Here is a 12,041-nt window from a genome sequence, read left to right as displayed (position 1 = left end):
TGAGTCGCCGTAAGGTTCCATCATTAAAATGTCTAATTTGACACGTTCCTGTTTTCCTTCTCCAAGAATTCGTGCATAAATGTCCGTTTATGTTCCTCACGAGTTCTACACTTCGGCACAACAATGACTTAGTCGGGCTGCTTCTTAGCGCAATTGTGCGCAAGTAAAGTTAATTTTCCGATCTGCGCATCAGGATCTGTGCAACCCTTCGCAGAACTGCTCAATCCTAATTTTGTGATGGAGACTATGTCATCTGTCCGGAAACAGTATACATATTTCAACTGAGATGAAATGATTTTGTATTTCATCCTCCTGCATGAACGTGATAATTTAGTCCTACTGTTACCACTGAGTCCACATTCACTGAAGGTGATACTGGCTCACCGTGATTGCGGCAGTGAATGTCAGTTAATTCCTGAAATTGTTGTTATCCTTTGTGCCTGTTTTCTTTGCTCATTAATGTTTCTTAAAATCGAGTACTGTTCATTGAACCACTGTCTCGTGGCATGCACTCCAACAATGCACCAACGCTTCCCATTGCGATGTTTAATATCTTTCTGAATTTCCTTGAACTGAAAGTGTGCTTTCATCTCCTCTTCATCCTTTAAATCAACAGAAACGGTTCTGTTCGAACTTGTGTCACTGTGTGGCGACAAATCTTGTACTTACAAAATTCTTTGGCTTCCATGGCTGGGTTTCGTCTTGGGTTCTTCGGCCGACGTTTGTTTGATGACTTTTCTAACATTTTGCCAGTATGAGTGTCTGGCATTGTCAAAGCTTCGCCCTTAATTGCTGGAAACATCCCCCAGGCTGTGGCTAAGCCATGTCTCCGCAATATCCTTTCTTTCAGGAGTGCTAGTTCTGCAAGGTTCGCAGGACAGCGTCTGTCAAGTTTGGAAGGTAGGAGGCGAGGTACTGGCAGAAGTAAAGCTGTGAGGACGGGGCGTGAGTCGTGCTTGGGTAGCTCAGTTGGTAGAGCACTTGCCCGCGAAAGGCAAAAGTCCCGAGTTCCAGTCTCGGTCTGGCACACAGTTTTAGTATGCCAGGAAGTTTCATATCAGCGCACACTCCGCTGCAGAGTGAAAATCTCATTCTGGAAACATCCCCCAGACTGTGACTAAGCTATGTCTCCGCAATATTCTTTCTTTCAGGAGTACTAGTTCCGCAAGGTTCGCAGGAGAGCTTCTGTAAAGTCTGGAAGATAGAAGGCGAGGTACTGGCAGAAGTAAAGCTGTGAGGAAGGGCGTGAGTCGTGCTTGGGTAGCTCAGTTGGTAGAGCACTTGCCCGCGAAAGGCAAAGGTGCCGAGTTCGAGTCTCAGTCTGGCACACAGTTTTAATCTGCCAGGAAGTTTCATATCAGCGCACACTCCGCTGCAGAGTGAAAATCTCATTCTGGAAACATCCCCCAGGCTGTGGCTAAGCCATGTCTCCGCAATATCATTTCTTTCAGGAGTGCTAGTTCTGCAAGGTTCGCAGGAGAGCTTCTGTAAAGTTTGGAAGGTAGGAGGCGAGGTACTGGCAGAAGTAAAGCTAGAATGAGATTTTCACTCTGCAGCGGAGTGTGCTCTGACATGAAACTTCCTGACAGATTAAAACTGCGTACCGGACCGAGACTGGAACTCGGGACCTTTGCCTTTCGCGGGCAAGTGCTCTACCAACTGAGCTACCCAAGCACGACTCACGCCCCGTCCTCACAGCTTTACTTTTTCTAGTACCTCGTCTCCTACCTTCCAAACTTTACAGAAGCTCTCCTGCGAACCTTGCAGAACTATCTCCGCAATATCCTTTCTTTCAGGAGTGCTAGTTCTGCAAGGTTCGCAGGAGAGCTTCTGTAAAGTTTGGAAGGTAGGAGACGAGGTACTGGAAAAAGTAAAGCTGTGAGGACGGGGCGTGAGTCGTGCTTGGGCAGCTCAGTTGGTAGAGCACTTGCCTGCAAAAGGCAAAGGTCCTGAGTTCGAGTCTCGGTCCGGCACACAGTTTTACTCTACCAGGAACTTTCATATCAGCGCACACACCACTGCAGAGTGAAAAAAATCTCGTTCAAGATTATATGTACGTGGCACGCCAACATCCAAGGGCTCTTCTGTGATCATTTCCATTGCGGTTCTCCCCTTGCTGTCTGCAACGGTCGTTCGCTGCACTCGGGAATCCATGATCCTTTCACCTTGAGGCATTCTTCTTTCTTGTTGCAGCTATTCTCATGTTAGTGCATTTCTGTAGCTTTTAAAAAAAGCTGATATGATAGCTCTTCTCTGCAGCCAGAACTTCCGTCTCGGCGAATTTTACTATGTCGCTGGCCTCACACAGCGTGTGCTTCGCCACGGCCGATTTCTCCACCTGCCCCAACGTGCAGTGCCGCATATGTTCCGTGATCCTGGTGTTGATTGATCGTCCAATCATTCCAACATAAGTTCCTCCTTTGCCCGTCTGGGACATTTTTTGATTCTTTTTTTTCTTTTTTTTGGTTTACAAATAGTTTTTATGCCATGTTTGCGCATTATAGGCCGATTCTGCCCATCACTCTGGGAATGTATGACAGAAAGTCCATTCCCAAAATTTCTCGCTTTGGCGAGTGTTTGCCTCTGTTGCACTCGTTTTATAACAGATGGAGTACCCATTGCTCCTCAGACCACTTTCCAGGTGTTGCATCTCGCGTCTGCGGTGCTGTGTCTCACATATTCGTCTTGCTCACCTTACGAGCGTGTTAGTCATGCCTCCTATCTAGCTCAGGTGATGATTTGACAGTTTGTGCAGGTGTCGGTCCGTGTGTGTCGGTTTTCGATACAAGCTGTGTTCCAGATTTTCACCATCCCTTGTGACCAACATATCTAGAAAGTGTAGCTGTTTGTCCTTTTCTACTTCCACGCTAAATTCTATGTTGACGTGGAGGTTGTTCTGGTGTCCCAGGAATTCACCCACCAAGTTGTTCCTCACTGCGGCTCCACACAGCGAACGTATCATCGACGTATCTGTACCACACCTTATGTTTACAGAGTGCAAAGTCCAGTGCCTGCGTTCCAAATGTTCCATAAAGGGGTTAACCAACACTGAAGTAAGAGGGACCCTCTGGAGCACATTGGTTCCGTTTACCCACAAGACATCACCAAGCTCTTTCATACATGTCTCGCCCTGACCTATTTAGTGTGGGATGGCAACTTCTGTGAACAGAGGGAAGGCGTCACCATGTGTAGTCCTCTTAGTCCATTGGTGGCCAACGGCCTCATGGAACATTTCGAAGAACAGGCACTGGACGTGGTGTCTTGTAAGCCTCAAGTGTGGTACAGATACGTCGATTATACCTTCGTTGCCTGGAGCCATGGTGACGGACAGCTCGGTGACTTCGTAATACATTTGAACAGTCTCCATTCAAACATAAAATTTAGCATGGAAGTAGGAAAGGACAAACAGTTACGCTATCTAGATGTACTGATCATCAAGGATAGTGGAAATCTGGGACAGATGATGTATTGAAAACCGACGCACACAGACCAATACCTGCAAAAAATTACCAACTGAGCTAGAAAAGAAGTATGATTAATATGCTCATAACGTAAGACGAATATTTGAGCCGCAGCACCTCAGATGCCAATGCAACACGTGGAAACCGTTCGAGAACTGATGGGCAATCCACCAGTTATATGAGAAATTTAACAGCGTAAAACATTGCCGAAGTGACAAATGGTAGAAAGAAATATCGGGTACCGCCTTCCTGCCATAAATTCCCAGAGTGACGGACAGAATCGACCTGTATTGCTCAAACACGCCGTAAAGAATATTTATAAACCAGCAAAGAAGATGAAAGAGTGTGTCAGATCGGCAAAAGAGAAAAGCAACCCACTTGCAATGTTGGGAATATGCTGCACAGCATCACATGCGAAAAAGTTTATGTTGGAATGATTGGATGATCAATCAGCACCAGGATCACAGAACATAAAGCGCATTGCTGGTTGGAGCAGGTTGAGAAATCGGTCATGGCAGATCACGCACTGTGTGAGGCCTGCCATGTAGTAAAATTTGCCAACATGGAAGTTCTGGCTGTAGAGAAGAACTATCACATCTGCTTGTTCAGAGAAGCTATAGATGAGAACAGTGTAAACAAGAAAGAAGAATGCCTCAAGGTGAATGGATCCTGGATTCCCGTGCTCCAACAAACGACTGTCGCATGTAGCAAGAGAAGAGCTGCACCTGAAATGACCACAGAAAAGCCCTTGGACATCGGCGTGCCATGTACATATAATCTGTGGCCGCGTTTTCGACTCCAGTCCACCACCAGCAATGGAGGGTAAAGCTTTGACAATGACAGATATTCATGCTGGCAGAACATCAGAAAAATAGTCAAACTAACTTCAGACGAAGAACTCGAGACAGGAGCCAACATGCAGCTATCAACAAGTGGCCATGGAAGCCTTAACAATTTTTACTACACTGCTATGGGAGGAGATTTGCAGATTGTACCGACGACTTCACCAACTGTGAAAGAAGAAAGTTTGATTGCTGACCTCTCTCGTCTTTCTGACATGGCGCTAGGTAACTTTTTAATTTCACTGAAGATTGTTTTGACTTTTCTATATGCTGAGTCAGTCCTTCCGACAGCCTTTTCTTTTCCGATTGCTTCACATTTTTCATGCAGCCATTTCGTCTTAGCTTCCCTACACTACCTATTTATTTCATTCCTAAGCCACTGTATTCCTGACTTTCCCTGAATATTTTCGTACTTCTTTCTTTCATCAGCCGGCTGTGGTGCCAGATCGGTTCTAGGCGCTTCATTCCGGAACCGCACTGCTGCTACGGTCGCAGATTCGAATCCTGCTTCGGGTATGGATGTGTGTGATGTCCTTAGGTTAGTTAGGTTTAAGTAGTTCTATGTCTAGGGAACTGACGACCTCAGATGTTAAGTCCCATAGTGCTTAGAGCCATCTGAACCATTTTTCTTTCATCGATCAACTGAAATATTTGTTCTGTTACTCATGGTTTCTTTGCAGTTACCTTCTTTGTACCTATGTTTCTCTTTCCAGGTTCTGTGGTTGTCATTTTAGACATGTCCATTCCTCTTCAACTGTGCTGCTTACTGGACTATTCTTCATTGCTGTATCTACAGCCTTCTCCTCCTCGGTACACTTTACAATCCAGAATCTGATTTCGTAATAACTGTCAGACCATGATGTAATCTAACTGAAATCTTCCCATATCATCTGGCCTGTTCCAGGTAGACCTATTCCTCTTGTGAGTCTTAAACAGAGTATTCGCTATTACTAGCTGAAATGTACCACCCCCCCCCCCCCTGCAGTGGGACTGGAGGTTAGAATAGGCCCAAGGTATACCTGCTTGTTGTAAGAGATGACTAAAAGAAGTCTCACACCTTTATGTGATGATCCCCTGTAGGGTTTGACCTCCATCTTTCTAAATTTTCCCGAAGAGTGAGCCAATTGCAGAAGGGCGCCTTATATGGTGCATCGTGTCCATCGTGCAATGAGATCTTCAGCCCGCTTTCTCGCTGTGGCATTTCAGTCCTGCTCATACCCCATCTCTAGGGCGAGGACACCTTCCGGGGTGTGTTTTCCTCCACCCACTATGCAATGTCATTTTCGGCGCCGACGATGACCATGGAATTCTTTGCACCTCATATCCAGCACAATAGCCAATCTGTTGTTGTGGGACCGCCATGTACCCTGTTGTTGTAGTCCCCTGACTACACAGGGGTCGATCTGATGATGCCTACACTGTTAACTCCCCATGTATGCCAAGGAGTAGATGCCCATCACCCTTGGGTATCGGGGCTCCTGGCAGTGGCCATCTTGCCAGATGGCCTTCCCTGCTGCTGGTTGGCGCCTGTGGGGAGGTCCCCTGGTCAGAGTGGGTGACATCAGGGCAGATGACATGTGATGGAGCATACTACGGCATTACTTGGTGGTGATCAAACACCAGCAGTCTCTAAGCATTCCAAGTCTCAGTACAATTAAAGGGAGTATGATCCCAAATCGTACCCCTCTCTGGCCACACCGTGGGAGAAACACCAGGCTAAGGATGGTAGAAAACCTTATTTGCCCCAGTACCTCATATGTGTGGGAACTGATAGGGATTCCCTTGTCTCAATGAAGCCTCAGTTTTTGTAGAGCATTTAGAGGATAAGTTTGGGGAGGTGGAGGGTTTGTCCAAAATGCAGGCAGGGTCAGTATTGATAAAAACGGCATCCTCTGCCCAGTCACGGGCATTACTCACTTGTGACAAGCTGGGGAATGTTTCCATTACCATCACGCCTCATAAGAGCTTAAATATGGTCCAGGATATTATATTCCACAGGGACCTTATTTTGCAGTCTGACAACGAGCTGCACGCCAACTTAAGAGTGACAAGGAGTTCATTTCGTACAGCGCGTCCATCGGGGTCCAAGGGATAATCATGTTGCCACTGGTGCCTTCATCTTGGCCTTTGAGGGTGACACATTGCCTGAGAAGGTCAAGGTGATGGTCTACTGCTGTGATGTCAAACCATATATCCCTCCCACAATGTGCTGCTTTAAGTGCTGGAAGTTTGGCCATATGTCTTCCCACTGTACTTCCAAGATCACATGTCGAGATTGTGGACTTCCATCCCATCCCAATACTCCATGTGCCCCACCTCCCATCTATGTCAGCTGTGGACAGCGTCATTCCCCTTGTTCAACAGAGTGCAGGATTTTACAGTGAGAAAGAAAAATCATGGAATACAAAACCCTGGACCAACTGACCTAAACTGAGGCCAAGTGGAAATTTGAGTGCCGACATCCTGTGGCTATGACCCCCTCTTACGCTGCCGCGCTATGAGAACAGTTGTAGCCCATCAATTCCATGAGTTCCAGTTGGCTCTCAGAGGCGGAAGACTACACCTGTTCCCTTGATGGTGAGGGGCACTTCCCTCCATGTTGCTCCCGTAGCACCTACCTCAGTAGTATTGTCCCCCCAACAATCGTGGACACCAGTCTCCACTTCTCAGCCAGAGATGCATAAGTCTTCTTCGGCTCCTCTCGCTATGAAGGGGTACCTTGGTTCACTCCCTTCCCTGGTTTCTGATAGGGGAAAGATAGCACCCAGCAGTGGCTGAAGTGTCTAAAAGCAGCTGGTTGTAGGGCTTCATGATCATCCTCAGTCCCACAGACTGAATCAGTGAAGCCCTCCCAGCCAGAGAAACCCAAGGATCAGCAAGAGAAATCCAGACAGAAGAGCCCCAAGACCAAGGGAATTGTGGTGGTACCGACGCCACCATTGCCTAAAAGCTCTGCATCTGAGGATGAGGTGAAGAAGGACCTAAATCCCACCAGACCCTCAGACACAATGGATATAGCCTGTTTAGGAAATAAGCCAGTGGCAGCAACTGACTTTGAGGCGTAGACTGCCTCATTGTTTCATGCCTTCCCAGTCCCATGATTACGTCATCCTACAATGGAATTGCGGCGGTTTCTTCCACTACCTCGCTGAGCTACGGCAGCGGTTAAGCTTTACACCTGCTTTCTGCATTGCCCTCCAGGAAACCTGGTTTCCGGCATTGTGGACCCCTGCCCTTCACAGCTATAGGGTATATTACAAGAACTGTAGCGAATATAACAGAGTGTCAGGTGGAGTTTGTATTTATGACCTGAACTCAGTATGTAGTAAACCTGTGCCCCTTCAAACTCTTGAAGCTGGGGCTGTCAGGATATGGACGTGGCAGGAAATAACTATCCTAACATATATCTCCCTCCAGAAGGTGCGGTACCCATGAATGTATTGGCTGCACTGATTGATCAGTTCCATAAACCTTTCCTACATTTGGGAGATTTTAACACCCATAACCGCTTGTGGGTTTGCTTACTGCCCATGGCAGTGATGTCGAAAATTTACTGTGCCAACTCGACCTCTGCCTCTTAAATCCTGGGGCCAACACACATTTCAGTGTGGCTCAAGGTAGTTACTCGGCCATTGATTTATGAATTTGCAGCCCAAGACTTCTCCCATCTATCCACTGGAGAGCACATGTCGACCTGTGTAGTAGTGACCACTTCCCCATCTTCCTGTCACTCCCCCAGCGTCATGCCCATGGACGCCTATCCCAATGGGCTTTAAACAAGGCAGACTGGGTAGCCTTCACCTCTGCTGTCACCGTTGAATCTACCCCACGTGCTGCCATCGATGTTGCGATTGAGCAGGTCACTACAACGATAATTTCTGCAGCTGAAAACTCGTTCTCTAGGGTGCCCCCTGCGAAAGACAGTTTCTTGGTGGTCGCTGGAAGTCACTGAGACAATTAAGGAGCGTCGGTGGGCTGTACAGCGACATAAGCGGCACCCTTCCGTAGAGCACCTAACAGCCTTTAAGCGGCTCTGTGCCCACGATTGCCTGCTTATAAAACGACGGAAACAGGAGTGTTGGGAGAGGTACGTGTCGACCATTGCGTGCCATACATCACATTCCCAAGTCCGGACGAAGATCAGACGTCTTTTTGGGTACCAGACCCCCAACAGGTGTCCCTGGCGTTAACATCAGTGGCGTGCTCGCTACCGACGCAAACGCGATTACCGAGCACTTTGCTGAGAACTATGCTAGAGCCTCCGAGTTGGAGAACTACCCCACAGCCTTTCGCACCCTCAAACGGTGGATGGACGGGAAAGTCCTCTCGTTCACTACACACCACAGTGAACCCTATAACGCCCCATTTACAGAGTGGGAGTTCCTCAGCGCCCTTGCACATTGCCCCACATGGATGTTGGGCCAGATCAGATCCACAGTCATATGATTAAACATCTCTCATATGACTGCAAGCGATATCTGCTCGTCATCTTCAACTGGATCTGGTGCGATGGCGTCTTTCCATCGCAATAGTGGGAGAGCACTATCATTCCGGTGCTAAAATCTGGTAAAAAGCCGCTTCATGTGGATAGCTATCGGCGCAACAGCCTCACCAACATTCTCTGTAAGCTGCTGAAGTGCATGGTGTGTCGGCAGTTGGGTTGGGTCCTGGAGTCTCGTGGTCTACTGGCTCCATCTCAGGGTGGCTTACGCCAGGGTCGCTCTACCACTGATAATCTTGAGTCCCTCGAGTCTGCCATCTAAACAGCCTTTTCCAGACGACAAAACTTGGTTGTCATCTTTTTTGACTTACGTAAATCATACGACACGACCTGGCGGCATCATATCCATGCCACATTGTATGAGTGGAGTCTCATGGGCCCCCTCTCAATTTTTATCCGAAACTTCCTGTCGCTCTGTACTTTCCAGGTCCAAGTTGCTGCCTCCCAAAGTTCCCCCAGTATTCAGGAGAATGGCATTCCACAGGGCTCTGTATTGAGTGTATATTTTTAGTGGCCATTAACGGCCTAGCAGCAGCTGTAGGGCCGTCAGTCTCCCCTTCTCTGTATGCGGGTGATATCTGCATTTTGTACTGCTCCGCCAGTACTGGTGTTGCTGAGCGGCGCCTACAGGGAGCCATTAACAAGGCGCAGTCATGGGCTCTAGCCCACAGCTTCCAATTTTCAGCCACGAAGTCATGTGTAATGCATTTCTGTCAATGTTTCACTGTTCATCTGGAACCTGAACTTTATCTTAGTGATGATCCAGACAGTGTAGTGGAGACGTGTCGATTCTAAGGACGCATTTTCGACGCCCAATTGACTTGGCTACCTCACCTTCGTCAGCTTAAGAGGGAGCACTGACAGCACCTCAATGCTCTCCCCTGCCTGAGCAACACCAACTGGGGAGCAGATCGCCCTACGCTGCTGCAGCTCTACAGAGTCCTTGTTCAAACCTACCTTGACTATGGGAGTCTGGTTTACAGTTAGGTGGCGCCCTCAGCGTTGTGTTTACTTGACCCAGTGCACCACTGTGGCGTTCGCCTAGTGATGGGAGCTTTTAGAACAAGTCTGGTGACCAGTGTCCTGGAGGAGGCCCAAGTCCCTCTATTGCAGATACGACGTGCTCAACTGCTCACCAGCTATGTTGCACACATTTGTAGTTCTCCTGAGCATCCGAATTACCATCTCCTTTTCCCACCTGTGGCAGTTCATCTCCTGCATTGGTGGCCCAGGTCAGGGCTGACAATTGTGGTTTGCATGCGACCCCTTCTCTCGGAACTGGAGTCCTTCCCTTTACCACCTCTACATGTGGTCCATTCACGTACACCTCCATGGTGTGCTCCTTGGTCGAAGCTGCATCAGGACCTTTTACGTGGCCCTAAGGACTCTATTAACCCCTCCATCTTCACTGTCACTTCCTCTCGATTCTTGACGTGTTCCAAGTCTCTGAAGTTGTTTATGCCGATGGCTCAATGGCTGATGTTAATGTTGGCTTCGCCTATGTCCACAGAAGCCATATTTAACAGCATTCCTCGCCCGCTGGCTGCAGTGTATTCGCTGCAGAGCTTGTGGTCATATCTTGTGCACTTCAGTACATCCCTTCCTGTTCTGGTGAGACGATTCGTCTCTGTTCTGACTCGCTGAGCAGTTTACAAGCTATCGACCAGTGCTACCCTCGCCATCCTTTGGTAGGGAACATCCTGGGTTCCATCTCTGCCCTTGAATGGACCAGTGCTTCGGTGGTGTTCGTGTGGACCCCAGGACATGTCGAAATCCCAGGCAACGAACTTGCCGACAGGCTGGCCAACCAGGCTACACGGAAACCACTACTGGAGAAAGGCATCTCTGAAAGTGACCTGCATTCTGTCTTACGCCGCTAGGGTTTTAGGCTTTGGGAGGTGGAGTGCCATAACAGTATGCCCAACAAAATGCATTTCATTAAGGAGACTGTGAATGTGTGGAAGTCTTCCCTGCAGGCTTTTCACAGGGAATTAGTTGTCCTTTGTCGGCTCAGCATTGGCCATATGTGGCCCACAAATGGTTACCTTCCCTGTCGCAAGGACCCACCTCACTGTTACTGTGGCTCCCAAATGACAATCGTTCATTTCTTGCTGGACTGCCCACTATTAGCCGCTCTGCGGCGGGCTCTTAACTTTTCCAGCCCCCTACCTTCGGTGTTGGGCGACAATGACTCAACAGCAGCTTTAGTTTTACGTTTTATTTGTGAGGGTGTGTTTCATCATTTGATCTGAGTTTTAGTGCATGTCATTTGTCCCTCTATGTCGTCCAACCTAGGGCTTTTAGGGTGGAGGTTTTAATGTACTACAGAGTAGCTACATTCTCCTTTTTTATTCTCATGGTCAGCCAACCATGGTAATCTGCTTTCTTGTTTTTAGTTTCTTCTCCCTGTTTCTTTCATCTATCTGTGGTTTTCTTGTCCTGTTTTGTCCATTGTAGTGTTTGTTGTGCTTCTGTCGTTCTTCTGGTTCTTCCTTACTCCTGTTATTGTGCCTTACACCTTCTTTGTTTTCTTCTTTCCCTTGGGTAATTATTCTGCTCGGAACAAGGGATCGATGACCTCGCATTTTGGTCCCTTTCCCCCTTTTAAACCAACTAACCAACCAATCTGAAATCTATTGCAGAACTCAATTAGTCTTTCTCCTCTCTCATTTCTTACCCAAGTCCGTATTCTCCTGTAACTTTTCCTTCTACTCCTTCCCCTACAACTGCATTCCAACCCTCATCTCCTTTGCGTGTTGTATTACCCTCTGAATATCCTCATATACTTTCTCTATCTCTTCATCTTCAGCTTTCGAGATTGGCGTGTATATCTGAACTATCGCTGTCTGTGTTTGTTTACTGTCGATTCTGATAAGAATAATCCTGTCACTGAACTGTTGACAATAACACTCTCTGCCCTACCTTCCCATTATACTATTTTCTGCTGCTGTTGATATTACCCTATACTCATCTGACCAGAACTCCTTGTCTTCTTTCCGTTTCACTTCACTGACCCCTACTATATCTAGATTGAGTCTTTGCATTACCCTTTTCAGATTTTCTAGCTTCCCTACCACATTCAAGCTTCTGACATTCCATGCCTGGACTCATAGAACGTTATCCTGTTGTTAGCTATTCAATCTTTTTCTCATGGTCACCTCCCCCTTGGCAGTCCCCTCCTGGAGACCCGAATGGGGGACTATTCCTAAATTGAAATTATTATTAAATTGAAAACCT

At 47.6% G+C, this 12,041-nt stretch overlaps 1 protein-coding gene across 1 annotated transcript in view; it reads left to right on the top strand.

The window, feature by feature from the left end:
- LOC126212868 (zinc finger protein 664-like) overlaps positions 1–12,041 on the top strand; it is a 250,682-nt gene that overhangs the window by 212,906 nt on the left and 25,735 nt on the right. The gene's annotated exons all lie outside the window — the stretch shown is intronic.

Source organism: Schistocerca nitens, chromosome 11 (genome assembly GCF_023898315.1).
Source record: "Schistocerca nitens isolate TAMUIC-IGC-003100 chromosome 11, iqSchNite1.1, whole genome shotgun sequence".
NCBI classification, from domain to species: domain Eukaryota; kingdom Metazoa; phylum Arthropoda; class Insecta; order Orthoptera; family Acrididae; genus Schistocerca; species Schistocerca nitens.
Note: the sequence above shows the minus strand (reverse complement) of the source record. Positions and strands in the feature narration are given on the sequence as shown.